Source organism: Lissotriton helveticus, chromosome 3_1 (genome assembly GCF_964261635.1).
Source record: "Lissotriton helveticus chromosome 3_1, aLisHel1.1, whole genome shotgun sequence".
Taxonomy (NCBI): Eukaryota; Metazoa; Chordata; class Amphibia; order Caudata; family Salamandridae; genus Lissotriton; species Lissotriton helveticus.
This window is the reverse complement of record NC_136061.1, coordinates 1,968,518,295-1,968,540,707: the sequence shown is the minus strand read 5'-3', so window position 1 is coordinate 1,968,540,707 and position 22,413 is coordinate 1,968,518,295. Positions and strand designations below refer to the sequence as shown.

Here is a 22,413-nt window from a genome sequence, read left to right as displayed (position 1 = left end):
GATGGGCCCATAAATCAATGAGCCCAACGCCTATTTTGTAGGAGGTGACAAATGAGCCCAACTACTTTTTCTTAGGAGGTTACAGCTCTAAACATATTTGAACACAGTGAGTCCTCATAAGCCCTGCAAGATTCTACCACGTCAACCCCCAGGACTCCAGGGGAGTAGTGGCTCAGCAAAATGACAATACTTGCATCCCGAAGCCATATCCTATAGTTATGTGACCACTATGAGGTGAGAGAGACCACCAAAAGTCTCTTCCAGCAAGCCTAAACGATCTAGCCAATGTTCAGAGAAAACGGTAATCTTCTCGCCTGCATCCCAACAGTATTGAGCCTTGGAACACGATTCAGCCCAGCACACAAGGTATGTGTGTCTGGCTACACGTGCTGTTCACGGTCCGCCTGGGCGCTGGTGGTGCAAGCGGGCCAGTGAAGAGAGTCCTTCTCCTGCCACTGTGACACTAACTGGATCGTCTGGCGTTGGGTCTTAACCGTTATTGGAGGGTCTGCTGGAAACTTACCCTTTAAAGCCTGATACTCCAGCTGATTGCTAGGTGGACATGGTGACATCGCCGTACACCCACTATACAACCAAGGCCCCTGTGAAACAATTGGACCCCTAACCTACAAGTCTAATCTTCCCAGGGATGCCTCGGAGTTGACCTGGCCGCCGAGGGCAGACAAAATAAAACTAATATGGTGTAATCTACTGACTGCTTCAGACTAACAAACTGCTCCTGCCCATGACTGTTCGGGACAGGACATAACCTGTAGAGACTTTGGAATATGCCAGGAGACCAGCGACTACCTAGATTCACAGCTTTCTCCCTATCTCACCATTATCCTGATTCCCCCATGCAGGTGAACTGCTAGATCCATGCAGCACTACAATGCACCCCCATCTGTCCACTTCTGTTCTTTCTCCTTGAGGCTAGTCTGACCCTCTCCCCCCTTCCCTCCCCCCTACGAGACCTGCTGCGGTCATTGCCAGTGTCTGAATTTAAATGCGGAGGACTTGGGGAGCCACGGCACCCATCACTCAGACACTGCACTTTTTTTTTACCAGTGCTGCAGTCATGGAATCTTCACAAATGCAAACTAAAATTGATAACATTTCCATTTCTGCCATCATAGACGCCAAAGTAAGTTCGAATCCCCCACCCACCACCACCTTCCCTGAGTTACCACTCACCTGACTCATCATATACTGACTGCACACTTCAGGCAATACATGCATCCCGGGTAGCTCTCAAGATCAGGATTGGAGAAGTGGGCACGGATGACGCCCTACTACGGCACGATCGGTGCAACATGGAGGTTAGGTCTTCGAAACAGTAGGCTGCATAGTTGAATTTGAAGACTCAGTCACAGAATTAAAATCCATTGTATCCCAGCCCACCATGACATCTAAGATGTTGGAAACATGAGCTAAAGACAATGATAACAGGGCTCAAAGCAACAACTTGAGGTTTATTGGTTTCCTAGAGGGCGTGGTCAGGAGAGGTTCCTTGAAACCTGGGCCACATCCTTGCTGTTATGAGGCAGGCTGTCACCCTACTTCATCCTGTAAAGGGCCTTTTGAGCTCTGACACAACGCCCATTGCTGGATGCCCCCCCCTTGCTCTTTGATCTCTAAAATCTTGAACTATAAAGATAGGGATGCCATCCTCAAAGGTGCAAAAGCGTCAAACAACTCTCTTCAATCCACCTGTGTCCCCATCTTTCCCATTGACACCTGCGTGGTTCAGAAACAAAGAATATCCTTCGAAACAATCAAGCACAATCTACGAGCGATGTCCTGTATTAGCTTATGTTCATAGCCAGGTTTAGAGTACTCCACAACTTGGGCTCCTTCTTCTGAGACCCTCCTGGGACAGACTGGGTTGAAGAGAAAAAATACCTGAAATGCCAACACCCGCTCCCCACCCATCCCCAGTCCCCCAGTACCTCATGTGGAGTGAGAGGCTCATATTTGTAGCAGCAGTGACCACGCTGGTGTAGCAAACAGGGAAGGCAGATGCACTCGGGCTGATGAAGAGGCCCTCCCCAGAGAATCACAGGACTCCTCCGAGACTAATAGGAGATGACCGATTACTGATGCCCAAATGTGAGGACCCTTGAACCGCGGACCCATTATGCTACAAACTATTTTCTTGGAGCAAGATTTGGACACCTAGCGAGGCAAGATTAACTAATCTAGATGTACACCTCTGTGCATCGAGCACCAGACGGGGCATACCATCAAACTTTTTCTCTTCGCTTGCTCTTTCTATTCAGCTAACTTTGCTGGCAGCATAGTTTCATCATACAATGCAAGATGCAAGATCTAGGGAAGGGTTCTGCCTTCACTAAAATGTCTTTAAGCTTGTTAAATACTAGTGTGACAGATTCTTGTGGGGTGGCAGTGCGAAGTAGGGGGGGAATTGGTTTACACAGGCTACCTGGTTGCAAGGTTAACTTGTTTTGTTCTGGTGTGCCTACTTCACAAGCTGCATGTTACATTACCCCAACGTGGGGCCTTGATAGGCATAGGCACCAAGCAAGACCTACCAGCGAGACATAAATGTCTGGCCAATCAATATGGTCCATGTGACCACTTTTGTACTGATGTCATGGAATCAGTGTCCTCAATGATCGTATGAAGAAACAAGTGTGGTACTTAAGACTCGGCACGCGCCACTCCCCAGTTGCATTGTTCCTCCAGGAAATGCATCTTCTTGGAGTCACATTGCCCCTTTCTGGCCAGATATGGTTTTAATAGGGTTTTTCATGCAGGGACCACTAAAGGTTCCAGGGGCACTGCAATCCTCTTACACAAAACATTTCCACTGCCCATCACTCCGGTCACTGCTGGCGACTTTAAGATTTATGTGCAGTGGAGGGCTACCTGGAAGAGAAGCAATATATCCTCATTAATGTGTATTGTCCCCCTTGCCCTCTCTTGACTACTAGGTCTGGTCCTGGGAGTACCTAAATGTCATAGGTGGGGATTTCAGCGTGGTGTTTGACCCTGCATTGAACTCCACTGGGGCTAGGACAGCAGAGTTGCAAAGGACCCCTGTGTTGGCAGATTGGACTAACGCGCTGGCCCCACGCAATGTGTACGGAATATGGCACCCATGTGTGACCAAATGTACCTTATTGCTGCAGCACATGTAAGCATGTCTGGAGTTGAGTTCACTCTTCCTTTCAGCCATAGACATGATATGTAGAACTGCGGCAAACATCCTATCCTGGGGAGTTTTAGATCACTCGCCCAATTAAGATTAGAATCTGGGCCCCCGGGCGGGGTATTGTCCAATCTGATACACAGTGCTCGCAGTACCTATTGCAAGAACAGAAAAACCGTTTATGATCTCAATGTGGTTCGATGAAATACCTGAGTAGCGCTTTGGGTCCCTGGAAAAGCCACAATGCTGTGACAATGCCAAAGCTTTCTTCAGAAAGAGAGATTAAAAAAACTGAAGGTGTTTGCCCTGGAGGAGAGTATAATCACGCTCAAGCTTGAACACCTTGCTAAGAAGGATGAGAGAATTCAGCACCAATTATTTGCCAAAATGGCCTTCCTATGCCAACTATACCTAGGTGAAGCCCAGCAGTACTGGATTGCCTCAAATAGAGGAACTTACGAGTTTGGAGACACATCTGGAAAACTGCTCTACTCTTGGCAACCAGAAATGTATCCTGCACAGTAATTCCTGAGTTACAAGACCCAGCAGAGAAACAGATCAATACACCAGTCGAGATTTCTTCTTCTTTAGCTTACTACTATAGGAAGCTTTGTGCCCACCAGGAGCGATCTGCCTATGAACGCTCCAACCCCTCATTGTTTATCTCCCACTGAACACTTTCAGTGCATTAAACAGATACAGTCTCGACTAACCCATCACATTAGAGAAGACCGAGGCAGCTATTGACTATATGAAATATGGGAAGGCACCAGGTCCAGATGGGTTCCCGATTGAATATCTTAACAAGTTCAATGCGTATGTATCAGGAAGCCACGGAGAAGGGTCTGTTTCCTCCTGAACTTGATTTGGCTTGTGGTCCTAGTCAGAGCAGGTGCCCCTTTGAATCTTTTCTCTTCATGTCCCCGATCGCTAAACATTGAGATAAAGGTCCTAGCCAATAGGCTGTTATACTGGCACTTTGCTAGTTCACCCAGACCAGTGCACTTTTATCCCCCTCCGCAGCACCCACCGCTGCTTTCGCAGGGTTACATCGTACTGGTGCAGTGCCACACTCATGCTCATCGACTTTGAAAAAGCGCTCAACTCCTTTAACTGGCCCTTCTCGTTCAGAGTGTTCCTTCTTAAAGGATTTGGGCCCTGCTTCATGACCTTTGTGAAAGTACTGTCCACTCACACCAGTCGCATGTGAAAGTGAATGGCATCCTCTGAACCCTGTTCCAGATTTGCAGAGGAATCAGGCAGGGCTGCCCCCTTTTGGTCTCCCCTTCGACTTAGTGGCGAGAGTGCACTCCTGGAAGGATGTCTCAAAACACCGGATTGTCCTCTATGCTGATTGTCCTCTTTGTGTTGACCCCATGATACAGGCCCTCGAATGACCCTAATGTTTGAAATTTATAGCGAGATGTCCAGCCTAAATGTCAAGTGGTCAAAGCTGCTAATACCGCTCAAGGTAGACATTAACTGGTAATCTCGCCTTCCTTCCTGCAGGCTCTGCTTTCCAGTACCTGAGAATGCACATTACTCTGAAGCAAGGGCTTACTTTGTGTCATAGTCTCACCCCACTGCTGGCTTCGGTACGGAAGGAGCTGAGTGAGTGTCCCAACCTCTCCCTTACCATTCTTGGCAGAGTGGCCCTCTTCAAAATCATGGTCATACCGAGATTTGTGTATTTTCTACAAAATGTTCGCTTAGTGATCCCTCAGACTTATTTTGGGACTGGATGCGTTCTTTTCGCTGGGGGAATCAAACTCCCTGTATTTCTTTCAACAGTGTACCCCATTTACCTATGATGGGGGCATTGCCGATCTCTGCCTTTTCTATTGGGCATCACAGATTCAGGTATTGAATGGCTGGTTGTAACCAATATAAAGGGGGACCCCTGCCAATAAATAATGGGTGGGTGGGGCATGGAAAATTCAGAAACACCACTACTAGCAATCGCCCGCCCAAAAGGATTATAAGAGGCCCAAGAGAGAATCCTAGTATACCAACACCAAGGGCTGACCCACAAGTATTCAAAATTTCAAAAAAACATTTATTTATCAAAATTATTTTTCTTTTATTATCATATATCAGACAAGGTTATTATATTTCAAAGAATGTACAAAATCATCTATGGATGTATAGATAAATATGTCCCACACAAAAAAACAATCATAAACATCAGACATACTTGCATTAACTAATGATGATATGCACATTCATTCCTCAACACGCATGCATTCCTATAACATAGCAAAGCACGGTAGAGTTGCCACTTGGTAATAAGATGGAGCATTCTCGTGTATCCTCCAAACGGTAAATGGAAGCTGGATCCAAGTACACGAGAAGAGAAGAACGCCAACGCCCGTTTCGGTGTAACGCCCTAACATGGGGCGACACCTTCATCAGGGCGGGAGTAGATAGGTCGTGTGGGACACACACACACACACACACACACAGCGAGAGAATCTTGGAGACTACAGGTATTCACTGGGGTTCTTTTTATATAGTTCAGGACACAGCATACACGATGTGCAAAGGCAATATCCGGATTCAAAATATTTCATTGATAGATCAGGGTTCTTGTCCAGGGAGTCACTAGCGTGCCAGGGGCTTCTCGTGCGTATCGTTAAAATACTGGCTTCGATGAGCCCATAAGGGTTGGACATCCAAGAAGGATCAGAATTTGGGGTTTAGTTGAGAGTCCGTCCTGAACAAAGTTCCTCCTGTTAACGGTTCGGAGGAATCTCTCCAAGTAAGCTGATTGTATGCTGGTCATTAAGACCCTGAATTTCGTGCTGTGATCTCCCTGGTTAGTTGAAGTAATATATTAAGTTTACTGTTAGAGGGATCCCCTTGCGGACTCACTACAAGAGGTTGCGAGGGTGGCACTTATATGTTGGTGATTTGCTTTGCACTTAATCAAATGGGACTGGAGACCCACAAAAGAAAAGCCCCCTGGGCAGGGCAGATTGCTTCCCATTAGCGCCCTTCAGGCAGCAATGGACTGGTGGATACAACTGAAAGAGCCCAGCTACTAAGCCAGTGGATGCCCGTATAAGCATCACAAGATTTGGGGGAAATGATGAACCTATTGTAATTTGATTGCCGGGTGATGTATGTGACGTGTGCTCTTTTGGATAAATTCATAACATTATAATTGCACTGTGTGAGAAAATGCCCCTATTTGTGTGGTCACCCCCATGTTTTGTTGAATTTTATTGCTGGTTTTAAGACTCCGCATTCTGGGGCACAGCAGTCCAGTGCCTAGTGTATGTGCTCTGACCCTAAAACATGCAGAAATTGGCTAACCCCCGATTGGCATAGTTAGCTTTTCTATAAGGCCATAGTATATGGTGCAGAAATGGAATTGAAAAGTCAAATGCCACCTTTGGCCTGCAGCACTTATTGTGCCATCCAATAGTGTGACAAAGGAAAACACAGCTTCAGGTCTACCAGTGTAGCATGCCTGCTACAGTGTAAAACCTGCAGTGCAATCTGTTAAAAGGCCCTTTTTGACAGGCAAAAACTTCTCTTTTAAATATAAGTAATCCCCTCACCGATGTAAGCCCACATTGTATTATGATTATAAATGGTATTTAAAAAAGGGCCATGTAGAAAATTGTTGCTATGTCCCTAAAATGACAAATCTGTAAAAGCTATTTTCACAGTGGTAGGCCTAGCTGCCTCAAGTAGAAAAGCAGAGCACAGATGAAAATACTAATACTGTACTTCGAATGGGTCCACTTAGAAAAATCATTAAACCACTATATTGTAATAGTTATTAAAATTCCAATTTGATGGTAAAGTCTGATTTTATGGTGCAAATATTTGTATTCCAATTTTATGAAACAACCACGCCACATATAGACTTTGCAATTCATTGGGCTATGCACAGCCCTGCTCATGTAACACATATATGGAAGTCGAATAGGCAAACGGTACGCCCTACCCCCATCGCTCCCCCCTCCATTCACTTGCTGTAAATGTTAGGGGCCTACTTTAGAGGTGTTGTCTAGGAGTTCTGCTCCGGGGCATGAGCGGCAGTAGAGTCGGGTAAGAATAGCAATCGTAAATACCTAGTACAGGTCAGTTTGTCTCATTCTATCGAGAGCCGTGACTAAAAGGGCTGCCACACTTCTTTAAAAGCTGTGCTGTGCCCAGATTACGTGAACAAAATCTTCTCCATTCCCAAGATGTGCCAAAACCATTGTAGCCAGCCCGTGTGAGTGGGAATCTGAGGAGTCCCCCAATGAGCGAGTATATTTTGCATGGCTGCACCTAGGGCCACCTCAATCTGACGTCCACTTCTGGACTTCAAGGGATATGCAAGTGGATTCGGTACCCCCAGGAGGACGTATGCTGGGAATCTTGGCAGTTATTGTATCTAAGTTTGTATCAATTTCGTTCAGTATTTGAACCCAGTACTCTTGTATGCATGTACATTGCCATAGAACGTGTACCAGTGTGCCGCTTTACACGCAACCCCGCCAACACTTTGCACTCTGTGTGAGGTTTATCTTGTGGATCCGCATGGGGGTATAGTACCAATAGGAAGTTACCCTTATTAATGTTTGTCAGCTCTACATTACTCGCTGTATGCCTTGCTCTATAGCATATTCCTTCCCATTTTTTATTATTCAGTGCCCTCCCCAAGTCTTTCTCCCAGCGGGTGTGGCCTGTATTGTGCATATGCTTATTGCGCATGTTCAGAAGTGAATATATTTTGGAGACTAATTTCTTGTCGGACAATTTAGATAAAAGCCACATTTCGTATTGGATGAGGTGTCTCTGCGCCTGAGGTCTGTTTTGTGGCTGTAAAGCCCAGTGCTAGAGTTGCAGGTATCTTAGCCTCTCTGTCTCTGGCAATCCATAATCAGTTCTGACTTGTTGAAAGTGGAGCACCCCCTCCACGTCAAAAAGATGGCCCAGCGCACTGGACTCTGAATGGCACCACAGCACCAGGCCCAAACTCCGGGTTATCTAATAGAGGGGTCAAAGGGGAGGGAAATGTAGTCAGACTGTGTTTAACGCTAGTTTGGTACCAAGCTGCCATCATTGTGTATGTGATGGGGGACAAGTAGAGGTACTGAGGTCTCTGCGGCTTCTTAAGCAAGGGGACTTTCTGTAGCGATGTACCGGCCTCGCCCGATCTTGAAATAACCCGTGTTTCTCTGATTCGGCACTGCTCCATTCCACTAGATTTCGCAGTTGAGCTGCGTAATAGTACAATTGAAGGTCCGGAATCCCCAGCCCTCCCTCGTTGGGTGGCAAGAAGCTGAGGGCATTTTTCATCCGCGCCTTACGGCCTTGCCATATGAATTGCAGAATCTCTGTCTGCATTTTATGGATCACACCCAGGGGAGGGTGCAAGGGGAGCTTCTGTAACAAATATAGGATTTTGGTGGGAATCATGATTTGAATTGCATCTATTCTACCCAGCCACGAGTTTGGGTGATGTTTCCACTGTTGGATGTCGAAGCGGATTTGTTTGTGCAAATTGCTGCAGTTAATGGTGGTGGTGGCGGCCTGTGTCGTGGGCGCTAAGAGTTCCCAGAAGGGGAACAGTGTTTTGCAACCATTGTTTTGGGTATTGGATCTGGATTAGTTCTGCCACTTATGGTGGAAGGGAAAGGTTGAGTGCGACTGATTTTTCCACATTCACCTTGAATCCCGAAGCCCTGGCAAATGAGTCTACCTCCCAGGGAGGTGCCTGGATTGTCCAGCGTTACCAATACATCGTCTGCGTAGAGACTTATGGTGTGTTTGTCCCCCCAAATGGCACTCTGGTGATGTGTAAGTTAGTTTGCACTTTTTGCGCTAATGGCTCCATGTATAGCGCAAAGAGCAAGGGCAATAGAGGGCACCCTTGTCTTGTGCCTCTGCCAATTTGGAAAGGGGCCGATTTGTGTCCGTCGATCCTAATCGTTGCCGTGGGAAGGCAATAGCAATTTAAAATCTGCGTCTTCGTCTTTTCCCCCAAGGCCAAAGTGTGTCAATGCATGTTCGAGGTAGGGCCAATGGACCCTATCTAAGGACTTCTCAGCATCTATGGTAAACAGCATGTATTTACCTGGGGACCGAGAGGCTTTCTCTATGATGTGAAGAACTCGCTTGATGTTGTCGCTGGTCTGTCTTTGCAGAATGAAACCTGCTTGATCGGGCTCGGACAGACTAAGCATGTATGTGCTCAGCCTGTGGGATAGTATTCCCGTAAATAATTTCAGGTCAATATTTAGAAGTGATATGGGTCGAAACAAACTGCAGCAGGTTGTGTCTTTCCCCCGGTTTAGGGATGACTGATTGTAGCTTCTAGCATCGATGTTGGGATCGCCCCGGGCTCCGAGAATGTGTTGAACAGCCGAGTTAAGAGGGGTGCCAACACTGGACTGAATGCCTTATAGAAGGCTGCTGTAAAGCCATCCGGTCCAGGGGATTTTGCTAATTTTAACCGGGAGATTGCGGCGACGACCTCCGCTATGCGAATGTCCCCTTCCAGCTGTTTGGCCTGGTCTAGGTCAGTGTGGTGGATTGCACGCCAGACAAATAGCTACTGGTCTCTGCTTCATCTAATGTCTTGCCTGTGTAGAGGTGCGCATAGAACTCCTGAAAGGCGCTAACTAGTGCAGTATCCACTGATACAGAGTTCCCTGCTGAGTCGTGTATCATTTGGACCCCTTGCTTCTGTCGGCTCTTGCACATTTTGTGTGCTTGGAGGCAACCACATCTATCACCCCCATACATAAAAGGAATGACGCAGTCAGAGGGCTGCATATTCTGCTCGATCCTGATCGATTGCCGCCAGTTGGGATCGCAAGGCAGAGAGTTGACGCCAGATTCTCGGGGCCCCTGTCCTCTGATGTATTTGCTCAAGCTCCCGTATTTGCTGGGAGAGGGCACCCCTTGTTTACTTATGGTTTGCGATATCCGCCGCCGAGATTACAATAAACTCCCCGCGGATGACTTCCATAGTGTTGCCATGCATGTCTTGGGAATGTCCTTGTGGAGGAGATAATCTCCTATAGCTTGCTGGATTTGTGTCTCGACGTCTGGGTTTTGCAGAAGTTGTCCTGTAGGCACCACTGTCTAAGGGGGTGTTGCAAAGGTGGGAGCGACAGTGTGACCGCTACTGCTGCATGGTCTGACAGTGAGGCTGTGACTATCTCTGTTACAAGTGTGTGAACGTCTCAAGAGCCGATAAGATAGTCAAGTCTAGCGTAGGTCTTGTGAGCATTAGAGAAGGAGTATTCTCTGTCATGGGGGTGAGAAGCCCTCTAAAAGTCTATATGGCCCAGGTCGCTCAGTCGAGCTTGTCCTTCGGAGGATATGGCGCCTGCCTGTCCATAGCGTTGCGTTGACCTGTCTAATGCGTTTTTAAATACTAGGTTAAGATCTCCCCCCCCCCCCCATTAGTATTTTACATTCTTCTGTGGCTGTAGCCTCTGTCAATGTTGTATGAATACATTTCTCTTGTCCCTCATCAGGTGCGTAGATTGTGCCTACAACCAGTGTTTGCCCCCCCCCAACGTAAACACGTGTGAGAGAAGCCTCCCTTTAATCTCTGCCTCTTTACGACCCACTCTGCCCTTAAAAGTTCGGGACACTGATATGGCCACCCTGCGGTCTTAGTAGTGCATGTGGAAAACAGTTGTATGGGGAATATACAGGTCCTGAGCCTATGACCGTCCCAAGCAAGAAGGTGAGTTTCCTGCAGGAGGCATATGTCGGCCTTTGTGTTTTCCTGATAAAATAGTATTGCTCTCCGTTTTACAGGGTTGTTTATCCCCCTCACATGAAGTGTGAGGATTTTAAGTTCAGTGGGGCGCATATCTAAGGGTGGGTAATATGCCTAGTGTGGTGGCCTTGGGTGCATGCAGCCATGGCTGCTCCCGCCTCCCCCCCCATGTAGGGCCTTGAAACCCCTATAAGGAGCCTGGTAATGTAGTGGTACAGTGAATGGAGGGCCCCCAAAACAACCCGTATACATTTTAACAAAAAATGAACTAAGTTAACTAGTAGGAAATTCAAAGATAGTCCGTCAGCCATTCGTGGCTGGCAGGAAATTAGATTGGGGTCCATAGTGTGGCCAAGCTCTGAACCCCCGCCCCGTCGGCCCTCAGCTTCTGTAACAAGCATATGTCCGCTCCGTGTGCTCATGAAGCCTCTGAATTGGATTAAACAGAGGGGATAGAGTTTAGTGCTTCTTGTTGTCCCTTCATTTTCTCCGCTTGGTCCGGTCTTTTCTATATATATCTACGACCCTGGTGCTGCCATCTTGATTGTTGGCCTCCACGAGCAGGAGGCGAGGTCCTTTCGTCTCCGTTCTCCTCGAGCAAATCTAGTCCCAGTGGCTGACAGGCCTCCGAAAGGGATCGCAGCTGCCGGAGCTTGCCGTCCCAGCGGAAAATAAGCCTAAATGGTCCACGAATATGGGATGGCTTGTTTGTGGAGGTGAGTGGTAACTGGGCGAAAGGCTCTCCGTTTTTGTAGCATGAACGAGGCGAGAGCCTGGTATAATGTTGGAGTTTAGTCCTTAAATGCAATGGGGTGCATTGACCGGTCCTTGCGTAGTATCTCTTCCTTGATCTGAAAGTCCTGCACACAGACCAGGTTGTCTGCCGGGGGGGCCTTCTCAGGATGGGGCGGGCCCACTCTATGTGCTCTGTCCAGCTTGAGCTAGGTACCAGGGGGGTTGCCGAGTACGTGATTTGAAAAGATCTCTAGCGGAGCCGAAAATGTCTACTCCCTCTGCCTTTGTCTTCACACCCGGTTCCGGACGTTATGTCTACGGGAGCGATTTTTAAGGTCTTCTAGATGTGACTGCAAGTCAATATGTTGGTCTGGGAGGCGAATGACTTCCTGTTGCAGAGCCTCCAGCTCTTCGTCCCGAATGTCCCCTTTGTCCTCCAGAGCTGTGACCTGTTCCCCCAAGGCATCCATGTCTCTCCTGGTGTCTTTAATTTCCAGAGTTAGGTCTCTCTTAACTGTCTGTAAGTCCTTGCGAAGCATAGTGAAGAGCGATTCTAGAAACGCCTGTGTTACCGGTTCCTCCACTGTTCCCTCAGTCTGCGTGCGGGTGGACTCTTCCATTGTCTTGCCCTCCAGTGCAACGCTGCCGGCGGGGCGTGTGAGCATATCCTTAAGGGATCAATCTTTCTTAATGCGAGCGGAGGACATAATCAGACCCTAAGCATTATGGATACTTTTGTCTTCCAACTGGGGGCCTCAGGAGTATCTTCAGGGGCGGTCTTTCCCACCTGCGTTGGGCCCAGTTGCGCTCGTATGCGGGAGGTCTTTGCGTTTGCTGTGTCTTGCCTTATAAGGGCATCAGATTTTCGCCTGCCCCAGTCCTGAACATCGGTCCTCCGGGCTCTACCCGCTAGGCCGTGCCGTGTTGCGTCTGCAGTGGCAGCGTCATCACCCCCCCCCCTAGTGCTCTGATGTGTTGTATGTACGGGCTTGTGTCTTCACTGCCAGTGGGGCATCGGCTATGTAGACTCAATGGCGTTGGCTGGGCCCCCCTTTGTGCTTTGGTACCCCGATCCAGCCAAGCAGTTCTCTCTCCAGGCCTTTGGCCCACTGTCAGTAACTAACAGGTAGTAGCTGCCCTGGGTATGGCCTTTCTGCCGCCTCTGCCCAAATCGGGCCTCTCGGGGGATTAGGGGGGGTTGCACTACTTTCGGCTGCTAATCGAGGGGGCGACCCAGTGTGAAGGTTCACCTTCTCTGATGGGGGTGGGGGTGTCTTGCCCCAGGCGCGCCAGAAGCCGCACCGAATGGCCCAAGGGCTGTGTGCTCACCGTCTATCCTCCGGCCTATAACCGCTTAGACGCGCGTTCCCTGAGGGATTGCCTTTTGCGTAGCACAATCTATGTGTAGGGGCTCTCTTGTTAGGCTGGCTCCAGCTGCCGGGTTCCCGACCAGGAAGGTCATACGAGTCCTGGGCCGGGTGCTGTGTTGCAGGTCGCCCATGCATCCTCTCCAAAGCCTCCCTGCGTCCCCGTCTGTCGCAGCAGCCACAACTCTCACCTCTTGGGGGCTGGGCGTCTGCCACTGTGCTCGGTCGAGCGGCCGGAAGAGCCTGAGGATCCCGACATCTCAGGCCCCAGGGCACACCTCGGCTGTGCCGGCGGCTCTGCTTCCGCCGCAATCCAGCTCAATCTTGGCAGTACCTGTTGTGCTGGCCATGTATCGCTTTGTTGGGTGGCATTTGCTCCTTCTGCAAATCACTTGGTCTGCGCCGTCAATCCCTGAACCAGCCTCCAACACCTCGCGGCTCGGCCGCCAACTTCCCAGGGTCACGATGTCTCCTCTTTTCGGCCCCGGATCAGCCACCCGCGACGAGGCAGCTCCGCTGGAGTGACACCGGAGTCCTGGGTGAAGTTGTGGACGATTCAAAAAAGGTTGGGAGCGACCCCACACCCAAGAGAAAGGGGTACCACAGGTAAGTCAAAAGAACAGATTTCTCTTGGGAATAGTTCCACTACACTGACATCAGAGGTATTGATCAATATCCACCATACAGACTTGTTGTTCGTACACATTCATCCCAAAAACCTGTAACATCACCAGTCACACAGAAAAAGGATCAAGCGGGACACTATTGGTCATTTCTGTGATACAATACTCAAAGACAGCTAAAGTTAAAAAATAAACACATTAATCTAATAAAAAGACAAGTGACTTACAAAATGTTTAAAAATTCCTTGTGGTCAATTCCACAATGTACACAGTAAATAAAAACCCAAATATAGCCACAATAAACAAGAATATGTATAAGCGAGAGACAACAAACAACCGTTCATAATCATAAAAACATCCTAAATTGGTTACTCCACATTGAATTCATTATGATATTTCATGGGTGTCCATAAATCATATCCTCTATTGGACAGCCAGTATGATCCTTGGATGTAACACGATTTGAAGCTACGATGCGTCAACGCGTTTCGATGGCACTTTTAATAAATTTAAGCCACCTTCCTCAGGACAAAAAACATAAAGCGATCTCTCCAGTTAAAAACCATGAAAACATCCTATTCAAGAAACAATATATTATTATTAAATCAAACATATCTACCAAATAATGAATTGCATTCAATACTATCCCTCCCGCAGGCACTTTTACCACCCCACCCATCTCAAGGGAAAAGAGAGAAGATTTTTCGTTTTTTTTTTTTTTTTTTGCTGATTAAAGCAGAAGAGGAATAAGCATGGGCATTTTCATTGCTAGTAATACACATTAGATACAACTAATAGATACATTACTAAACTATACATGAAAAAGAATACGTCTCTGAACATAATTTAAAAAAAAAAAAACACAACTGTCCACAGGGTCCCAGAATGGGCATATTTCAACATAGTATTATAGAACACAACTGTCCACAGGGTCCCCACTTGACTGGCCTTTCATCCATTCCATACTAAACATGCACCCCATCTTCAATTCAAGCTAGCACCCATCTTTCATTGCACTTATAAACAAGACCGAGTAGATAAGGAAATGCCACCCACCTATAAATGTTTCCGTGGTGGCTCAGAATTTTTTTTGATAATTAAAACGTAGCGGGGCTCCTTAGGGCTCCAAGTGCTTGTTAGTACAGTCTCTATAGAAAAAAAATGAGGATGTAGAGATTATCTCAAATATCGGAACCTCTTATCTTCTGGGGTGAAGCTATTCTCAAGAACCTAAACCCCCATAGACACCTACCGATAACATATGAATTATCCTCCAGTTAGGGGTTTATTAATGATTCAGAAACGCCAGAGTTTTCTCTGTGGTCTACAGTTAATATGGCGGTCCTTTTCTAAAAACAAAGAATATACAATATACATGGGGTACTCTACTACTAATCCCTAATTAATCCTATATGTCCCATATATTTCAGACTCCTAAGGAAGGATACTCACAGAATATGTTTGCTATAAGGGCATATATAATGCGGCTCGCCTGTGTGAGTTCCTCAGAGGAGTCAACTCTTTTATCTGAGATGTGGGTTAGATCTGAAAAAGATATATGCCATAGTTTTACCCATCTATTAAAAGATAACCTTCAGCAGAAAAATAGGTTATTAAGTTTAAGGGTTAGATAACCTGTACCCCCGCGCTAAATCTATTGACATGCGAGAGATCAAAGTAAGATTATTAGCAATTAATCATTTAAACCAATTTGCATCACATATTATTGGTTGCCCCATGCATTTATTAAATAGGGAGTCCTTCTTATCGATTGACTTGACCATCTATTGCTGCGAGTGGTTTGTTATAGGTCTGCTTAAATATCTCGTTTGACCGACCTCCCTTCCTCGTCACCGCCGCTATGGGAAGCCGGCAATGGGGGCAATGTCTACTCTTGTCTATAATCTAACCGCATAGCGGTACCATGGAAACGTCAGGGGAAGATATCGCCCACGGGTGCTCACTGCACGATACCTCCTCCATTTTAGCCTATTTTGGTCTCAAAATATTTCAGTGAGATCTCCTTACCTCTAGACAGCATGTAGTTTCTCTCCAGGCCGCATTCCGGTTAGGCGTTTAACTTGTGCACGCTTCAAATGCCCTATTTAAATGGTGTCCGATTCACAGCACCTGGGCGAAAACACGCTTGCCGGGGGACGTAAGACGACGTCTCCGTAAACACTGTGAGGAGTACGTGTTAAAGGGGCAATGACCGAACTTAAAATATCCCGTTTCCTCGTCCCTCTTAAAAGGGCGACAGACTTTTTTTTTATGTTGTGGGTCCCATATAACAAAACTAATGGCTGTAAAAATTGAGTAATATTTTTCACTCGATTGGCTCATATCTTGTTCTAAATTCATCCAGGGCTCATTTCTACAATATCCTTTATGGTTGCATTTCAGACCCCCCTCGAGGTTCTGATCGATGAGATTAGTTTAAACCAAATATATTTACTCTAAGTTCTGGTCCCTTCCGCTGGTGTTGGCTTAGATTAAACAGGATTAACCTCCCTTACTAAGGGGCAGATCGACAGGAACATGTACACTAGACTATTCCTAATTCAAGGTCCCTTCCGCTAGTGCTTGCTTTCATTTGAGGGAGAACTAACCTCCCATACTGAGGGGCAGTTTGGCTGGGACATGCACACTAAGAGAAGTGTGTGGCCGGTACACACACCTCCCCCAGATAGTACACGTACCCCAAACCGACTCACCCCCTATTGCTTCCAACAGCTAAATATATGCCCTGTTGACTAACTAATTCACCCTATTAAAAATCTATTGATATGATCCATTGAACATATCCACTGAGGGGACATAAATAGTCAACCCAAAATCCTCATCCAGTCCTTTTTTGTGTTCAGGCCCTTTCTCACAGTGTTGAGAATAGAAATATACCACTGTTCACGATTCTTTCTTTTCATCGTGATGTCACCTCCCCTCTTATTGTTGTCAATCCGTTCAATGATAAACCATTCGAACTCCGAGAAAAGGTGACCCTTTGCTTTAAAGTGATCTACTAAGGGGCAGTTCGGTCTCTGGTTTCTAATTGCAGACTTATGTTCTAGCAGACGGATGCATACTTTTGGGCCTTTGGGTGGAAGCTGGAGTAGTGTAATAAGGTGCTTATATCCGTTGGTTTACAAAATAATTCTACTTCCAGCTTCCCACCCACATCCTTGATTTTAAGATCCAAAAAATGTACATATTCCCTACGGTATGAAGATGTGAACCTCAAATTTGTGTCACCTAAGTTTAACCACTGTAAGAATTCTTCTAGATATTCCTCTGTGCCCTCCCATATGAAGAATGTCATCAAGGAATCGGCTCCAGGTGATGACATTCTCAAAAAACGGAGCCGATTCATTGTACACATGGGTTGCCTCAAATTGTCCAACTTATAGGCAGGCCATACTGGAGGCACAAGTGGCCCCATACTGGTCCCCTTGCACTGCAGATATAGATCATCCTTAAAGAGGAATAGATTGAGCTTTAGGACTAACTCCATGCAAGACATGATGAAGTCAACATTGGCCCCTCTACAATCCATCTGCCCCAGGATGTTCTGGACACCTTCTGACTCGCTTTCTCGTGGCTATGCGGCATAGGTAGTGCTATCGGGCCGGCGGCGGCCAGGAGGTGCAGAGCAGAGCATCCTACCTTGCTGCCATCTTGGCCACCCCCTCTAAAGTCTGATTTTAATAAATATCAAAGAAAACATTACTTTTAGAAAGGCACCTTTTCCATGCCTGAAGTTCCTGGAGGCTAATTTGCTGTCTGTGCTCAGCCTGGGAAAATCTGTGAAAGAGTTGTGAAATTCCTCCTAGGAACACACAATAGCCTGATATGAAGGCACAGAGATGACTAAGAATATGTAGATTGATGGCTGTGGGCAGTCAAATCCTGCATGACAGATCTGTCTAAACACATGTAATATTGTTGTACCTTTCAAAGGGGCAAACAGGATGCAAGGACAATTCTTGTGTTTCCCCTGTATAGTTGCTGAAAGACCCTACTTTTGCTTTGCCAGAGTCCTGTCTCTTGGGTTTGTTGTGGTTATAGGGTCTACTTTAAACTAGAGTGTTAGGTGTGCGAGGACACTAAAATTAAGCTAGTGCACTCCCCACTCACACCCCCAATCTTCAGAGCCCAAGTTTATTGCCATTCCTATTTTTTTGTTTTGTTCCTGAGCTGCGCTCTTAGGGCAGCACTTTTGCAATTCAAAATTACTACATTAAGTGCATCCAAAATACTTGGATAAACTACCCCAGGACTGTAGTTAAAATAGTAAATAGTAAATAAGCCTCTTGGAATATTTGCATGAAGGTTGCTCTTGTAAATTTGACCTCTGAGTGTCTGCCACGCACACTGCTGCCCTGAGTGTGCCCAAAGACCTTCGCCGCCTTGAATTTAGTCTTTCAAATTGCATTTTGGGCCTGTTTGTAGTAAGGTAAACAGGAGCTACTGAGAAATATTTCTGGCCAGGGCTTGGGAACAATTACTCCATTGGTTACAGAGGGACTAGGAGTGTGTTAGGGTGTCGTCCACCCACAGGCTAGTAAACCCTACAAAACTAGACTCTCACTCAATCTTCATCAGAACACAGCTGGACTGAACCTGGTGCACTTGCCATCTCTCACCTTTGAGAAGGACGATTTAAATCCAAAGACAAAAATATCACCAAGGATCATACAGCTGATCCCTTGGGTGGCTCCAGGAATATAAAAAAAAGCTGAAGACCTTTCTGTAAAGAATCTCAGCTGACCAGAGGCAGCTGGATCTGGACAGTATTTTGCAGTTGCCCTCTGCTTGACTCCCTGAAAGTCTTCAAGTACTCCCGTCCAAGTCCTGGGGCAATGGAAGTGTACTCCTATGGATGTTTAAACACCAGAAGAAGTTTGGGAGCTTTTTTCAAAACTTTAGCTCCAGAGCTTCAATGAGACCAACTCAAAAAAGTATCCAACCAGCAGTTCAACTGGGTATCTGATTGAGTTTCAGGTTTGTCCAGAATGAAGCGTTTTCTCAGAAAAGTCCATTTTCAGTTTGAGACTTGGAAACCTTTTTGAACTTTCCTAAGTACAGGCCCTAGCAGGGCCAATGTACTTGGTGTACCGGGACCTTGGCATAATTTGTTTCCGACCGTGATGGTGCATGGATCGGATATCCATGCACCATCACGATCGGACATAAATTACACCAAGGTCCCGGTCTACATTTACAATTGACTACCGTTGGCACGTTGCGCATTTTGTTGCTCTTTTGTCTTAAATCATTCAAAAAAATCATATTTCCGGTACTCTTTATTAGATTTTCTCAAGTTGCGCACTAATTTTGTTATTAAAGATTACTCGCTTTTTAGAAATTGTAGTGGATTTTTTATTTTTGTTTGTGTTTTGACTTTTTAACTGTTTTGGTACTTCTAAATGCTTCTAAAAAAAACTTTGACTCAACCTAACAGGATTGTGACTTTATTACTTGTAGTGGACACCAATCCACCATAATTAATATTTCACTTTTCCAAACACTGTATTTGTATGTTTTGAGTAATTGAAACAATAAAATATTAGGTATAAAAAAATCTTTGCTGCTTTCTGATACACAATGTTGGACATCTAATTTCCACAACACACAGATAATATCTTGGTGTGTTACGTGATTCAAAGTTTTACTACCTCTGTGCTAGATTAACAGGAAAGCAATTCAGGAAATGGAGGTTGCCTTCAAGAGAGGTGGGTCTCAATTAGCTTCCAGAAGAAGGACTCCTTTCTGAACTTGTTCATGGAGCCCTTCCTCCACGGTGTCATAAGAAACATAGGCATACATTGTCAACGTTCCATCCGGGTACGGAAAGGAAGATGTCCATAGAAGATCCACCTCTTCATCTGAAACTACTAGATGGATCCTATAAAATTCCCCACAGCAAGGATGTTTCAATAAGACAATGTTGACTGTTTTCGCCAAGGCCATCTCTGCTGCACCCCCTTTACTCGTCACTATGCCTAGTAAGGTAACTCATTATCTTGTGAGTAGCTATGGTCCGGTTCTGATAGCCCTTTGGAGCCCCTTCAGTGAACCAGGTTTTGGCCAAGGTTTATTAGAGTCTGCTACATCCAAAACACATGTCTACCTATGGGAATCTGAATTACCTTAGGTCATTCATGTTACCAGAGGGTTATCCTTTAAGAGAATGGAGAACCTTTATGGTTTTGATTTTGACTTCATACAAATGCCATAAAAACATTGGCACAGCAAAGATGATCAGAGTGAAGCAGAAAACCTTTCCTCCTCTGGACACCAAGTCACAATTACTGTTGGATCTACAAGACCTCAGTAGATTGTGTACATCTCCAGAAATTGAACTCCCCTTATATGAAGACCCACCAACTGCGAATCAGGTGTATTTTCCCATACTCATTACGCCAATGTTAGAGACTTTTTATCATCATTCAGACTGAAAATATGAAGACTTCTTTTTTTAAGATCTTGGCGGGGAAACTGATAGTAGAAAATCTATTGCCTTTTAGTGAAGATCTAGTGAACCTGTTGCTCAGGTTTTGAACAGGTCTGCTCCGGTGGTAGCCGGAAGTTCCACACATCAACACAGGCCTGCTTATCTTTTTGCACACCCATCTCTGGAAAGCTTGGTGGTGCAAGCCTGTTCTGCAGCAGTAGAAGAAGGTGCAATTCTGTCCACTAATGCCTTATGCTTCTAAATCCAGTATTAGCATGCTCTCTTGGAACTAGCAACCTCTGTGGGTCCAAACCCACCTTAACATTTCTATAAATCCTTTTCTGACTTGGGCAATTAGGCATGAATGCTTCAAAATATACTGTGCAATCAAGACCAGGCATAATCGATAGAGGTTCTTGCTCCATCTGTTCTTGTGGTGAAAATGTACATGCCCAACTTTTAGACGTGTCATTTGATTGGCACCATCTAGTTTACAATAAAGATGATTCACTGTTACACAGTTTAACAAACTCCAGGAAAGTGGATTTTTACAGCCCCAGTGAAACCAGTTCTACGAATTTGAAGGACCTCAATTTTCTGAACACATCTGCATAGCAGTCCTTGATTTGATGGTCAATTTCAAAGAAGCTGGTCAAAGTGGAGGTGTTTCAGGCCTTCTCGCCTCAAATCACCCTAGTAACGTGGCCCTTACTACACAGATGGTAATTGCATTTAGGCTACCTGACTTTCAGTGTTTGTTGGTCACAAGACCAATATCTGCTCTACACATCCTTTTTACCTAAGGGCCATTCTATTTCTCTGAGAGTATTCTTGCCACACATTCAGACTAATCAAGTGGAAGTCCTGCCCTTATGACATCCAACTCCATGCCTCAAATGGCTCTAGTGGAAGCCACTGCCATTTCAGACAGTGTCTCACCTGATATTGAAGTGGCTTTTAACATAGTCTTTGTTGCTGCACTTGGATTTGTTTTCGGTGCCGTCTACTACTCCTAGCTGTTGGCCAGAGAAATTGGGCTCTGCCCCTACTCCTAAAAAAAAACTGGTCAAAAACTTGGGAGTCCGCATAGACCAGAAACACACGCTAGTAGAGGATGCCACCACTATTGCGGTGGCATGTTTTCACAAACTTAGCCTACAAAGTAGAGTCTTCCCTTTTTTTTACCCTCCTCTACACGGAAAATGCTGATCCAGGCACTAGTGTTTAGCCGCCTGGACTACTGCAATGCCTTGTCGGTCTCAGCCAATGAAGCCTCTTTAAACAAATTGCAGGTTGTCCAGAATAAGGCAACCCGCCTAGTAGCCAATGCCCCTCCCAGAACGGCATCTTTACTCCTTCTGCAACAACTACACTGGCTCCCAGTGCGGAAGCTGATTAAATTTTAGATCTGCTGCACTGTTTTCAAAGCTATTTATGACCTGGGTTCCTAATTATATATCAGACAAATTTGTAAGGTATTTACCTTCCAGGTCCCTACAGTCAGGATCTAAATCACTTCTTTGCACCCCTCGGTTAAAAAAAGCTTGCATGGGTGGCCAAGCCTTTTCTCATCTAGCCCCCCTTTTTTGGAACCAACTTCCCATTCACTTACGTCAATGTCCGGACTACTTACAATTTAGAAAGCTGCTAAAGACTTATCTGTTCTGATGTGTGCTTGCTTGGCTGAAGTTAACGGTCCTAGCTCGGAGATACCCCTGACAGGGTGATCGGGCGCTATATAAATGATTAAATACCAACTATATCAAAATGAAAGTCGATTCTTGAGGTGGCTAGAGAAAAAAGTAAAAATGTCTATTGAGGACCAGTCTCTTACTGAATCTCTACCCTGAGCCCAGAGATTTCTGTACACGAAAGAGTCTAAGTCAGATACACTTCATATGCTGAATTTGGACATCAGGTCTACTAAAAATGACTATTCGAAGGCTGATAACCTCCTCCCTCAGTATTTGCCAGGTCTGGTACCTTCGTGAACTAACTGGGTGGCCGAAATTAATTCTGCTTCACAGTGAGGTCCAAGCATTAGCAATTTGTGGTGCAATCTTTCAGCCTTATGAATATGCCTTGGGTCTTTACCAAGATGGTGGTGGCTTCCTTCCGAATGCCAGGAGTCGACATACAACTGGCTAGTGAAGGCAGGTTCTCCCACATAGGTTTCCAACCACTTTATGTGCACATTTACCTTGCTGCATGATCTGGGGTTGTCCATCAATCAGCAGATGTCTCAACTCATTCCTTCTCAACGGCTGACCTTTATTGGAGTGATCCTTGGTACGACCTGCATCCTCCATCTCAGATTGTTTCTGGAC

The 22,413-nt window shown here is 45.9% G+C and overlaps 1 protein-coding gene across 1 annotated transcript in view; it reads left to right on the top strand.

Moving 5' to 3' along the window:
- PDCD7 (programmed cell death 7) overlaps positions 1-22,413 on the top strand; it is a 103,912-nt gene that overhangs the window by 50,185 nt on the left and 31,314 nt on the right. The gene's annotated exons all lie outside the window — the stretch shown is intronic.